Source organism: Saccopteryx bilineata, chromosome 1 (genome assembly GCF_036850765.1).
Source record: "Saccopteryx bilineata isolate mSacBil1 chromosome 1, mSacBil1_pri_phased_curated, whole genome shotgun sequence".
Taxonomy (NCBI): Eukaryota; Metazoa; Chordata; class Mammalia; order Chiroptera; family Emballonuridae; genus Saccopteryx; species Saccopteryx bilineata.
The window spans coordinates 113,133,090-113,147,590 of NC_089490.1; positions in this window are offsets into that span (position 1 = coordinate 113,133,090).

Sequence of the window (14,501 nt, forward strand, 5' to 3'; positions counted from 1 at the left end):
ATCCTCACCCTCCTTTAAGGTTATACTCCAAAACACTTAACTCTCACTCTCTCCTCTTTTGTTTTTTTTTTTGTTTTTTTTTGTCTTGCTTTATTTTGTTTTTTTCTCCTCCTATTTTATTTCTTCCTTCGTTTTTCTCTTTTTCTTATTTTTTCCTTTCTATTCATTTTTTCTTTTCTCATTTTACTTTCCTCCCATATAATCCTCAATCACGAACAAATTAGTTAATTTGGGACTCAAGGCTTTTTTTTGGCTTTATTTCTCTTTTTTGCTTTTGTTTTTATTTTTTTTTCTCTTGTTTGTTTATTTTTGTGGCATTTTGGGTCCTCCCAACCAAAGGTCTCCATTGTATTTAGTCTTCGCTCCACTTAATACAACAGATTTTTACTTATTATTTTTATTTTTTCTTCTTTATTATTCTTTTTTGGTCCTTTTTTCTGGTTCCCTCTTATCCCTCTCATTATATCTCTTAGTTGACCATCACTTACAAGCAAATCATCTTATGCTTGTCTAAGATTTTCTTCCTTTTTTTTTTTTTTTTTTGCATTTAGTAGGTCCCTACTCCCTTTTTTTTGCCCCTTGAACTCTTCACCCCAAATCAGGCCCTCCATTATAGGCACGATATTTCCCTGAGGAGGGGAGAGGAGGGAAAGAGAAGAGAGAAAAAAAGGGGGAAATAATAAATTATTACTGTTTTTTTTTGTGGGGTGTTTTACCCTTTTTTTTTTTCTTTTTACTCTTTATTAATTCTAATTAGTGCTATCAATAAGACCACCCTCAGATGCCGATAAGAAAGAGGAAATCGAATATTATGGATACAAAAGAAAGAGAGGTAACACAAATAGATGTGGAAAAATCTATGGAGAAAAGACTTAACATATTGGAAGCCTTGGAGCTAAATGACAGAGAATTTAAAATAGAAATCTTAAAAATACTCAGAGATATACAAGAAAACACAGAAAGGCAATATAGGGAGATCAGAAAACAACTCAATGAACACAAAGAATATATTACCAAGGAAATTGAAACTATAAAAACAAATCAAACAGAAATGAAAAACTCAATTCACGAGCTGAAAAACGAGATAACAAGCTTAGCTAACAGAACAGCCCAGATTGAAGATAGGATTAGTGAAATAGAAGACAAACAACTTGAGGCACAACAGAGAGAAGAAGAAAGAGACTCAAAAATAATAAAAAATGAGAAAGCCCTACAGGAATTGTCTGACTCCATCAGAAAGAATAACATAAGAATAATAGGTATATCAGAGGGAGAAGAGAAAGAAAATGGAATGGAGAATATACTCAAACAAATAATAGACGAGAACTTCCCAAGCCTGTGCAAGGAACTAAAGCCTCAAATTCAAGAAGCAAACAGAACACCAAGTTCTCTTAACCCCAACAAACCCACTCCAAGGCACATCATAATAAAGATGACACAAACCAATGACAAAGAAAAAATTCTCAAGGCAGCCAGGGAAAAGAAGAGTACAACATACAAAGGAAGGCCTAGTAGATTATCATCAGATTTCTCAGCAGAAACTCTACAAGCTAGAAGAGAGTGGACCCCAATATTTAAAGCCCTGAAAGAGAGGAACTTTCAGCCAAGAATACTATACCCATCAAAGCTATCCTTCAAGTATGAAGGAGATATAAAAACATTCACAAATACAGAAAAGATGAGAGAATTTATCAACAGAAAGCCCCCACTCCAGGAAATACTAAGGGGGTTTTTCCAACCAGATTCAAAGAACAAAAGAAAACAACACCACAAGTAACAGCTCCACCAAGAACACAATAAAATCAAACTTAAACTGTGACAACAAAGGAAAAAAAGGGCAGAGAGGATGGAGATTAACAGTAGCAAAGGATGATGAAGTGCAGAAATACTTATAAAATAGGGTACTACAATGAATATGGTAGGTACCCTTTTCATTACTTAATGGTAACCACCCTTAAAAAAACCACCACAAAAACACTTGACTTAAAAAAGGTAGCAACAGAGGAAAGAAGTATGGAACACAAACAAACAAAAACAAATGATAGAAAAACAAAAGAGAAGAATCAAACTAGATACAAAACTAACAGAAAGCAATTTATAAAATGGCAGTAGGGAACCCACAAGTGTCAATAATTACACTAAATGTAAATGGATTGAACTTACCAATAAAAAGACACAGAGTAGCAGAATGGATTAAAAAAGAAAATCCAACTATATGCTGCCTACAAGAAACACATCTAAGCAACAAGGATAAAAACAAATTCAAAGTGAAAGGCTGGAAAACAATACTCCAAGCAAACAACACCCAAAAAAAAGCAGGTGTAGCAATACTCATATCTAATAATGCTGACTACAAGACAGAAAAAGTACTCAGAGACAAAAATGGTCATTTCATAATGATTAAGGGGAAGTTGAATCAAGAAGACATAACAATCCTTAATATATATGCACCAAACCAAGGAGCACCAAAATATATAAGACAGCTACTTATTGACCTTAAAACAAAAACTAACAAAAATACAATCATACTTGGAGACCTCAATACACCGCTGACGGCTCTAGATCGGTCATCCAAACAGAGAATCAACAAAGACATAGTGGCCTTAAACAAAATACTAGAACACCTGGATATGATAGACATCTACAGGACACTTCATCCCAAAGCGACAGAGTATACATTTTTCTCTAGTGTACATGGAACATTCTCAAGAATTGACCATATGTTGGGCCACAAAGACAATATCAGCAAATTTAGAAAAATTGAAATTGTACCAAGCATATTTTCTGATCATAAAGCCTTGAAACTAGAATTCAACTGCAAAAAAGAGGGGGAAAAACCCACAAAAATGTGGAAACTAAACAACATACTTCTAAAAAATGAATGGGTCAAAGAAGAAATAAGTGCAGAAATCAAAAGATATATACAGACAAATGAAAATGAAAATACGACATATCAGAATCTCTGGGATGCAGCAAAAGCAGTAATAAGAGGAAAGTTCATATCACTTCAGGCCTATATGAACAAACAAGAGAGAGCCGAAGTAAACCACTTAACTTCACACCTTAAGGAACTAGAAAAAGAAGAACAAAGACAACCCAAAACCAGCCGAAGAAAGGAGATAATAAAAATCAGAGCAGAAATAAATGAAATAGAGAACAGAAAAACTATAGAAAAAATCAATAAAACAAGGAGCTGGTTCTTTGAAAAGATCAACAAAATTGACAAACCCTTGGCAAGACTCACCAAGGAAAAAAGACACAGGACTCAAATAAATAAAATCCAAAATGAAAGAGGAGAGATCACCACAGACATCATAGAAATACAAAGAATTATTGTAGAATACTATGAAAAATTATATGCCACCAAATACAACAATCTAGAAGAAATGGATAAATTCCTAGAACAATACAACCTTCCTAGACTGAGTCATGAAGAAGCAGAAAGCCTAAACAGACCAATCAGCAGGGAGGAAATAGAAAAAACTATTAAAAATCTCCCCAAAAATAAAAGTCCAGGCCCAGACGGTTATACTAGTGAATTCTATCAAACATTCAAAGAAGACTTGGTTCCTATTCTACTCAAAGTCTTCCAAAAAATTGAAGAAGAAGCAATACTTCCAAACACATTTTATGAGGCCAACATAACCCTCATACCAAAACCTGGCAAGGATGGCACAAAGAAAGAAAACTACAGACCAATATCTCTAATGAATACAGATGCTAAAATACTAAACAAAATACTGGCAAACCGAATACAACAACATATTAAAAAAATAATACATCATGATCAAGTGGGATTCATCCCAGAATCTCAAGGATGGTTCAACATACGCAAAACGGTTAATGTAATACACCATATCAACAAAACAAAGAACAAAAACCACATGATCTTATCAATAGATGCAGAAAAGGCTTTTGATAAAATACAACACAATTTTATGTTTAAGACTCTCAACAAAATGGGTATAGAAGGAAAATATCTCAACATGATAAAGGCCATATATGATAAAGCATCAGCCAACATCCTATTAAACGGCATAAAACTGAGGACTTTCTACCTTAAATCAGGAATAAGACAGGGTTGTCCACTCTCTCCACTCTTATTCAACGTGGTGCTAGAAGTTCTGGCCAGAGCAATCAGACAAGACAAAGAAATAAAAGGCATCCATATCGGAAAAGAAGAAGTAAAGCTATCACTTTTTGCTGATGATATGATCCTATACATCGAAAACCCGAAGGACTCCACAAAAAGATTATTAGAAACAATAAACCAATACAGTAAGGTCGCTGGATACAAAATTAACATACAAAAGTCCATAGCCTTTCTATATGCCAACAATGAAATATTAGAAAACGAACTCAAAAAAATAATCCCCTTCACGATTGCAACAACAACAAAAAAATACCTAGGAATAAACATAACAAAGAACGTAAAGGACCTATATAATGAAAATTACAAAGCATTGTTAAGGGAAATCGAAAAAGATACAATGAGATGGAAAAATATTCCTTGTTCTTGGATAGGAAGAATAAATATAATCAAAATGGCCATATTACCCAAAGCAATATACAAATTTAATGCAATTCCCATCAAAATCCCTATGAGATTTTTTAAAGAAATGGAACAAAAAATCATCAGATTTATATGGAACTATAAAAAACCCCGAATAGCCAAAACAATCCTAAGGAAAAAGAATGAAGCTGGGGGCATTACAATACCTGACTTTAAACTATATTATAGGGCCACGATAATTAAAACAGCATGGTATTGGCAGAAAAATAGACACTCAGACCAATGGAACAGAATAGAAAGCCCAGAAATAAAACCACATATATATGGTCAAATAATCTTTGATAAAGGGGCCAACAACACACAATGGAGAAAAGAAAGCCTCTTCAACAAATGGTGTTGGGAAAACTGGAAAGCCACATGCAAAAGAATGAAACTCGACTACAGCCTGTCCCCGTGTACTAAAATTAATTCAAAATGGATCAAAGACCTAAATATAAGACCTGAAACAATAAAGTACATAGAAGAAGACATAGGTACTAAAATCATGGACCTGGGTTTTAAAGAACATTTTATGAACTTGACTCCAATGGCAAGAGAAGTGAAGGCAAAGATAAATGAATGGGACTACATCAGAATTAAAAGTTTTTGCTCAGCAAGAGAAACTGATATCAAAATAAACAGACAGCCAACTATATGGGAACTGATATTTTCAAACGACAGCTCAGATAAGGGCCTAATATCCAAAATTTACAAAGAACTCATAAAACTCAACAACAAACAAACAAACAATCCCATAAAAAAATGGGAAGAGGACATGAACAGACACTTCTCCCAGGAAGAGATACAAATGGCCAACAGATATATGAAGAGATGCTCAGCTTCATTAGTTATTAGAGAAATGCAAATCAAAACTACAATGAGATACCACTTCACTCCTGTTAGATTAGCTATTATCAACAAGACGGGTAATAGCAAATGTTGGAGAGGCTGTGGAGAAAAAGGAACCCTCATTCACTGTTGGTGGGACTGTAAAGTAGTACAACCATTATGGAGGAAAGTATGGTGGTTCCTCAAAAAACTGCAAATAGAACTACCTTATGACCCAGCAATCCCTCTACTGGGTATATACCCCAAAACCTCAGAAACATTGATACGTGAAGACACATGTAGCCCCATGTTCATTGCAGCACTGTTCACAGTGGCCAAGACATGGAAACAACCAAAAAGCCCTTCAATAGAAGACTGGATAAAGAAGATGTGGCACATATACACTATGGAATACTACTCAGCCATAAGAAATGATGACATCAGATCATTTACAGCAAAATGGTGGGATCTTGATAACATTATAAGGAGTGAAATAAGCAAATTAGAAAAAAACAAGAACTACATGATTCCATACATTGGTGGAACCTAAAAATGAGACTAAGAGACATGGACAAGAGTGTGGTGGTTACCAAGGGTGGGGGGGGAGGGAGGACATGGGAGGGAGGGAGAGAGTTAGGGGGAGGGGGAGGGGCACAGAGAACTAGATAGAGGGTGACGGAGGACAATCTGACTTTGGGCGAGGGGTTTGCAACATAATTTGATGACAAAATAACCTAGACATGTTTTCTTTGAATATATGTACCCTGATTTATTAATGTCATCCCATTACCATTAATAAAAATTTATTAAAAAAAAAAAAAAAAAGAAGAGATACACCTTGCAGCATCTCTACCCTGCCCAAATCACCCTGCCCCAAAGGCCACTCCTTTGTTCTAGGCTCCCATTGTCTTCCATCTGGATAACTGCAGGCTAGAGACATGCTGCTGGCCTCCCTGCCTTCATTTGCTGTCCCTCCTACCTGTTCTTGATGCTGATGTCAGGATTGGTATTGATGGATTTTTCCATCAGTACCAGGAGCCAACCAAGGGCTGGGAGGACCAGAACTCCAGCATAGGATGCCAATGTGTGCAACCCTATGGTAGTTTCACAGCCAGCCTTCCCTGTTGTGCACTGCTGGCTCCATCCTTCATCATGAAGGACCTTGAGCGCATACATATGAAGACCACAGTCCACACATTCCAAGTTCTCACTTCTCCTCTATCCTGCAAATGGCTATCCCTCATTTTTCTGGACCTAGTCCCATAAAAACTACAGATTCAACCCATTAAGTCCCTCCCTCTAATCTTTGCATTTCTGGAGTCAGGAAATAATCACTCATCTCTACTAGGATGCACAGGCCAGGAACCCAAATGTTGCTCATGATTCCTCCTTCTCCTTCACTCTTTATACCTAATTAGTAACTGTATCATGTTGATTTTAATTCCTAAATATTTCCAGACCCCTTTTCTTTCCATCCTCTTTGCTATGTATGATATTAGTTTAGACCTTTAATAAGCTTTATGTAAAGTAGAGTACAGTATTTGAAGAGCAATTGAGATGAGCTTGAAGGGTGGAAAATTTTTAGAAGTTACACCTATGGGAAGAAAAGGGAGTCAGGTTCAGAAGGTTGGTTCAAGAAGAGCATAGACAAGAATGCTGGGTGGAGCCAGTGACCTATTTGGAAAGGTAGATTGGGTTCTGTGCTGCAGAAGGTCCTGACTTTGAGAGTTTGGAATTTTAAACTGATTTGGTGGGATCCTAGAGAGTCATTAAACAATATAAAGTGGGTTCTAAGGGAAGAAAAAGAAAATGAGGAGAGGGTTGGGAGACTATTACTGTAGTTGAGGACAGAAGTATGCTTGAAGTAACTGGGAAAAATGAGAGGGATGGGAATGGAAGAGATTAATACCAAAATCATGGCTTAGATGCCACATGATTCAGCAAGAATTCAAGGAGAAGGCAACCGAACTTATTTTGATGTTATAAGCCTGGATGCTTGGAAACTGGCCATGCTGTTCATGAGACAGGAAAGCTGGAGGAAGAATTAACTTTAGGGGGAAGATGGCAAACTCAGATCTTGACATGTTAAGTACAGGGAGACAGCTGGACATTTAGGTATCCCCCCCTCCCCTTCAAGTCAAAAATGGTTCTAGGATAATCTTGAAGGATTTCATTCCAGAGTGGTCCTGGAGGTCCCTGAAGCACTCAAAATATAAACCCCAAAGAGGTTGCATAGTTTCCATGTTGAACCTCTAGAGTCTAGACAGTTAAGCTTTTCTGGGCACATCCATCATTCTGAGTCAACTCACTTGGGACTGACACTTCTTATATCTGTTTTAATTCAGCTGTCTTCTTCTTTTAAATTGTTGTATTGTCAAATTTAGCTTCCTGAAATTAGCATCATAGTTTCTCTTTAAGTTAGCTCCAGTCCGGGTCCCGCAGCCCTGTGGGGACTTGGCAGTTGGGGTGGTATAGATATGGAGGGGTGACAAGAGAACAGGGCATGGATCTGGGTTGCACTAGGAGTTTTCATTTGGTATCCCATAAAACTTCTTGTTGAAATACCTGATTAATTTACTTTTCAAAAGTGCTGTCTTTTACTAATTTTTGCTTTTGAACATTTTAAACATCTGCTTTTGTTGTTAAAATGGTTCTCTCTCTCTCTTTTTTAAATCTTTTACTTTTGTCCAAACTATCTTACTCTCAAAATGGAGACACCAGGCAAACTATTCTGATGGTAAACCTCTGAACAGCACTCTCACCAATGAGAAATATCTAGAATAATGTTTGGACCAGGTCACAGTGATCTGGCATGGACATTAGTCAGATGACATTATGAAAAAGCCCATGTGACAGAGGCTAGGACATGTAAAGAAATATGAAGATCTCTCTATAGTCCAAATTGGTCAGATTAGAGTCTGAATTACAGGACTGTGCTTGGTGTTGGTCATCGCTCTTCAAAGGGAGGTGAAGAAATTGGAGTGACTATAGAAACAAGCAACAAAAGTAATTACAGCGTTGGAAAATAGGTCCCAGGGTGAAAGATGAAGTGTTTTGATGTCTCTGGAAGGGATGACTGAGGTAGGCTATTGGTCTGAAAGGTTCTTATAAATCGATGCCTGGTTAAGAGAAAGAGATAACACTAGAATGTATGGGGGGGGGGAGATTGTGAGCAAACCTAAAAAAAATGCTCTATCTTGGATAATTTAGGCCAGTGGTTCTCAAAGCTGGTGCACCCTAGAAGATTTCCAGGTGCGCCCTATGGTATTCCAGAGAAATATGTGCCCTTTGGGGACCAAAAAACCAACAGAGTTTTTGGAGTTTAGATTTTTGGGAGACAGAGCTTTGGGGAATTGTCTGTAAGCTGACAGTCTGCCCAACACCCCACCTCACTTACCTGATTAGGTTCTAAAAGGCTGTTAAGCTGTGGTGCTGGATTGTTTACACTATCCCCCATGTTCCCCAGAAAGACTGGAGGTAAATTTCTTCTATCTTTTTTTGGTGTAAAGTTAAGATGATACGTATGGTGGGGGTTTTCTGCACTCAACACAATTAAGAATAAAAACAGAGGAATTCTTCAATGTATTGATGAAGAAATGAGAGCTTGCCTTTTAAATATATGCCCAAACATTGAAGGAATTGGTAGGACACATTAGGCTCATGTTTCTCAGAAACACAAGAATGAAAAAACTTAACACATTCATGCCGGGACCTGCCAAATTTACTAAATCTTACTAAGAATGTATCTATATATATAAAAAAACTTTTTTGTTGTTTTTAAATTTTTAATCCCTCTTTTTTATGAATTCTAAAAAACATAACTCAAAAAATGTAACATAAAAATGTTTTTTAATGTCAGAATAAATTTAATTTTGTCATATTTATTTCATTTAATTACCATCAAAGCATGCTTGGACTTTATATTTTTTCTTTAATATTTGACTTTATTATAACATATTTCTCAGAAATTTGTATATAGGGTGCCTACAATTATTTGTAGGATTTTAAATGTGCCCCGACTTCAAAAAGTTTGAGAACCACTGATTTAGGCCATAGTCAACCTTTCTCCATTTGCTGTGCTCTTGGCAGACATTACTACTTAATCACAACACTTCCTGCAAAGTTTGGGCCAACTCTCAAAATCTTCTATTGGGAATTCTGGGCAACCTCGACCAGACCTTTGAAAATTTTACTTAATTGAAAGCCGTCTGCTACTCTAGGTGTGGACATTTAACTTTCTGCGGGCTTGAGGTTTTACCAGATGATTTCTGAAAGCTCTTTCCAGAGCCATGATTCTACCTAATCATTTGGTTAAATGAGTTTCATGAGGAAGGAAATTAATTTATAGATAATAATGAGTCTTGGTCCTTTGAGCAAACCAAACATCTTTAGAATGCTTTTAGTGAAAGAATTGGGACTTTGCTGCTTATTCTATCACATAAAGTTTAGTGGTCCTCTCAGACTAGCTCTTCACAGGCATCCTATCAAATCTCATACTGCTGACAAAAGAAGTCTCACCATGCTTGAACAAAAATAAATATGTGGATGGTGCTTTTTACAAGGGGAGCGTTTCTATCAGGGTCATCTCTTTACAATGTACTACTTGGTTCAGGGGGAAAAAATTGGCTCTAAGTTGACCTCGAATGCTAATTGGCTGAGGAAAGCATCATGACACTCTAATGAAACTAATTGAAATCTGTGCTTTTTCCGTAGCTCTTTCTGTGTTGTTATGAAAAAAGCCTGATGAACAGTGGTTTTCTGACATGAGTCTCTGGGAGGTAAATCGTGATGAACGGGAGGTCAGGAAGCCGAATGGCAGGAATCAATACTTGCTGTTCTTCTGTAGTGAATTATGGAACGGTTGGGCCAGACTGACAGGTGGTACTTTTCAAATCACACTGTTGGAACTTGTGTTGTTTATAAACTTCCCCCCTCCCTGCAGGTGTAAGTTTCTGTCTTTGCCTTGTATACCCTCATCACACCAGGGAAGTATATCAGGACAATTAAAAAGGTGGCAGATAATCCAACTTGTTAATGTCTGAATTTTTCTTCTCTACCATCTAATTTTTTTCTGGCTTTTCTAACAATAATTCGTATCCTTTGTTTTGTTGAAGGAAAGCCTTTCCATCACAAAATGGATTAAAATAAAATAAAAATCATGCTTTAAGAGAACTTTAAGAATGTCCTAATGTTAAGTTCAAGGGGCAGCTTCTTTCTCAATGCCATTTGGCTCACAAACATACAGTCTGGAATTACTAAATTGGACATACAAAAATAAGATGGATTAAAAAAATCTTTTCTTCCAATGTGGTCAGCAACAGTTTTCACCATTTTTAAAATAAACTCACCGTGTTCCTCCAAGTCAGATATTTACATATGATCCCTTAAAGGTTCACCTCTGAAAAATAATTAAGGGGAAAAATCTGTTTTCAAAGATATTTTTACTGTTTGGAGGGCAGTTCAACAACTGACCGGTGTTTATTGATTTTTCTGTCTTTTCTTTATTTATATTTACTTCACCTTTGCTTTTTTGTAAAAGAATGAAGTAGCCTCTTGAAATCTGAGCTACTAAGGCTGCTGTTAGAAAATTTGTTGCTTTGTAGTCACTGATTAGGCTAATAATCAGGAGAAACATATGAGACCTTAGTGGGGAGACTTCTCATTGCATGCCACATGGCTATACATATGGTGCTGTATTGCTGTTTTCTTTCTTTTTTTTCTTTTTTTTAATTTTTTTAAAAAATTTATTTATTTATTTATTCATTTTAGAAAGGGGAGAGAGAGAGAGAGAGAAAGAGAGAGAGAGAGAAGGGGGGAGGAGCTGGAAGCATCAACTCCCATATGTGCCTTGATCAGGCAAGCCCAGGGTTTCGAACCGGCGACCTCAGCATTCCAGGTCAATGCTTTATCCACTGCACCACCACAGGTCAGGCTATTGCTGTTTTCTTGAAGCAGCAATCGGGTACCTTCTGGGACAAGCTCAGATAGGGTGTCCAGACTGAAGATTGTAGATAGAATATCCCTAGCACAGTGCCCCTCTCACCTTGGGGATTCACAGCTGCAGAGGAAGGGGTTAGCACTTCTCCCCCATCTTGCCTGACTGCAGCTGGTAGACTCATCTGACCAACTTATAGACAAGATCTCAGAAGGAAGGAGTGCCTCCACCAGGTTCAGTAAGAGAGAGAGAACAAATTTTAAAGCAACCAGGAGAGAGTTATAAACTTCAGGCCTATAAGGCAGAGATATGGTGGTTTGAGGGACGGACTTAAGGCCGGATCATAATGACTGTGGAGACATGATGTAATGAACACCAGGTGTACCTCCCTCAATTGTAAGTGCCTTGAGGGCTCATTCTACAAGGTTTTCCTCATTGTTTTCCTCGAGCTGGCCACACTGCCTGCTCATAGTATACAAAGAGTAAACATTCATTGAATAAATTAAACAAGGGAGCGGAAAAAGAATTTTAACCTAAAATGAAAAAGAAATGGATTCCCATTGAAGCATTAGGGATACGGGGTATACTTGCGGGGAAATTACTTGGCAGAGAATGTGGTTGAAGTCTGGAATGGGTTATTGAGGAAGTTTCATAAAATCTAAGGGGATGCATGACCACAATAGAATGTCAACAATTCTGGAGTGATTTCAGTGGGCTGCCTGGAAGAGGTGTGGACTAGCCACTCTAGGCTCTTGTCCTTCTCTTGCTGTTGATGGTTCTGATTCTCAGGAAGTTTCCCCCTTTTCATGCTTCCTTAAATGGCTGAGTCTATTTTTGGGGATCATTCTAATTCCCTTACAGACACCACAATACAGGATCCTGGACCATTTCTGAGTATGGTACCGGCAACGTCTTTTTCAGAGCAAAGATGACAGCTTCTCAAATACATTTTATGGTATCACCTCCTGCATTGCCTGACGGACTAAAATGTGAGAGGTCCAAGGGCCCCTCTGCTAAAAAATGTAGTGTACATTACTTTCTGCTGCTAGCAATAAAGTGTTAAGAAGCTGCTCCCACCCATTTTCCATTTTTTCTTCTCTTCTCTTCTCTTCTCTTCTCTTCTCTTCTCTTCTCTTCTCTTCTCTTCTCTTCTCTTCTCTTCTCTTCTCTTCTCTTCTCTTCTCTTCTCTTCCCTTCCCTTCCCTTCCCTTCCCTTCCCTTCCCTTCCCTTCCCTTCCCTCCCCTCCCCTCCCCTCCCCTCCCCTCCCCTCCCCTCCCCTCCCTTCCTTCCTTCCTTCCTTCCTTCCTTCCTTCCTTCCTTCCTTCTTTCCTTCCTTCTTCTTTCCTTCCTTTCTTCTTTTTTTTCCTGTGCATTGGTTGACCTATATTGAATATTCTGTATAAATTTCATATACCAGAAAAATAAAGAGGAATAATGTCATTAGCAGGCAGAGAGCGAGTTGGAAAAGACCTAGAATAGAAGGACTCTAAATAAGAAGACCCTTATGAAGATATAAGCCATGATTTCTGACAGTTTTCAACAAGAAGGTATTGTAAATAAGCCCAAAGAATGTTATATCAGCCTTACATCAATAGGATCTATTTTACACTAAGAAAAATAATGCATATCTATTTTCCATGTACCACTTTGCTCGTTCTGTCTTGGGGCTACCGTGAGGGGCTACAGTTCATAGCAGCTTACGGATGAACCCCTTTAGGATTGAGACCAAGAGCCACCTCTTACGGAGTGCTGCTTGTCAACCCAGTTATCAAATGAGATGAGATGAACAAACTTGTCCTAATGAGTGGCTGGTTCCCAGTCTGCTATTTCGCACTTTGACACTAGATGTCAGGGGAAGACTTAGCTTTCTAATTTGCAGGTCTCAGCACCAATTCAGCAGGAAGGAAGGCTCCCTGTGGGAGAGAAATCAGGTATTAACAGTTGGCAAATTTCCCACTGTGGCTAATGGAACAAGAGGGTTCTTATTCCAAACCACCACTACCCTGCCCATGCCCTATTACACATACCTGGGATGCTATTAAATGCCGTTTACAGGATGAGTTAGACCAAGGTCACTTCAAAGAATTAGGTTTTTTTGTGGGAGGAGAGAAATAAGAATCACAAATTTATTCTCTCAACTTTATTATAAAAGATATTTAGTTTTATTTGGGAAAAAAGAACAGTAACTATAACATGGTTACGTTCTTATAATCCTTGTTAGTGAATTAGGAAAGAGCCAAACTGATTAAAAATTGCATAAACATCTCATAAGGCCATTCCAATACTCTTTTTCATTTTGTAAAAGTGACATTTTGTTTGAAATGATATTAAGTAAAAATGTGGTTTTACTGCAGAAATAACTAAATCTTGACCCATGTTAGTTATACTGATAGATCTCCAAGGCTTTCAGCCCCATAACAGGCTTTTCTGATGTAATAAAAAACTATGTGCTTTTTCATTACTGTGGACAGCGCATTAAAAAGATGTCCCTTTCTCCCACTGTGCCTCTCTCTCTGTCTCTCTCTGTCTGTCAGTCTCTCTCTGTCTTACTACCCACCTACCTGAAAGACGGCAATGTGAACAAACTGAAATCTGAAATCAGGCAGGATATTGGTAAAGAACAAAACCAGAAAAGGGTAAATGATTTTCCTCATTATGCAACCTCCCCCCCCCAATTCTAAAGGTTCATGGCTGCACTCTTTTCAATCATCCTTCAAAAATAAGGAGTCATCTACCCGCCCAAGATTAAAAATAGCACTCCCACTGTGGGAGGAGGGTCCACCCAGACGTGCTGCACCAGTCCCCCTTGTGGAAATACGAGCCAGGAGTCTTGGTGATTCTGAAAGCCTTATGTCATTCTCAAAAATAACATTATTCACGTCACCTGGGTGTGTCCTTCATTTATTTGTGAGCAGGGTGTTGGGCAAGGCACAGGGAACATGAGAAGATAAAGACAGAGCTTCTCTGAAGGCTTACAACGGAGACGGGAAAGAAACATGCCAATGAATCAGTCTGATGTTCACGATAGTTACAAGGCTTGCCTGCTGCCATGCACGGCAATCGTGACAGCTCCATCCTGTTGGAACTTTCAGGTAAAAATTGATGTGGATCAATAATAAAGGTAGTTATTCAGCATAACTCAGATCAGATTACTTAGGAATAAAAATATGAAGGGCTGTCAGTAT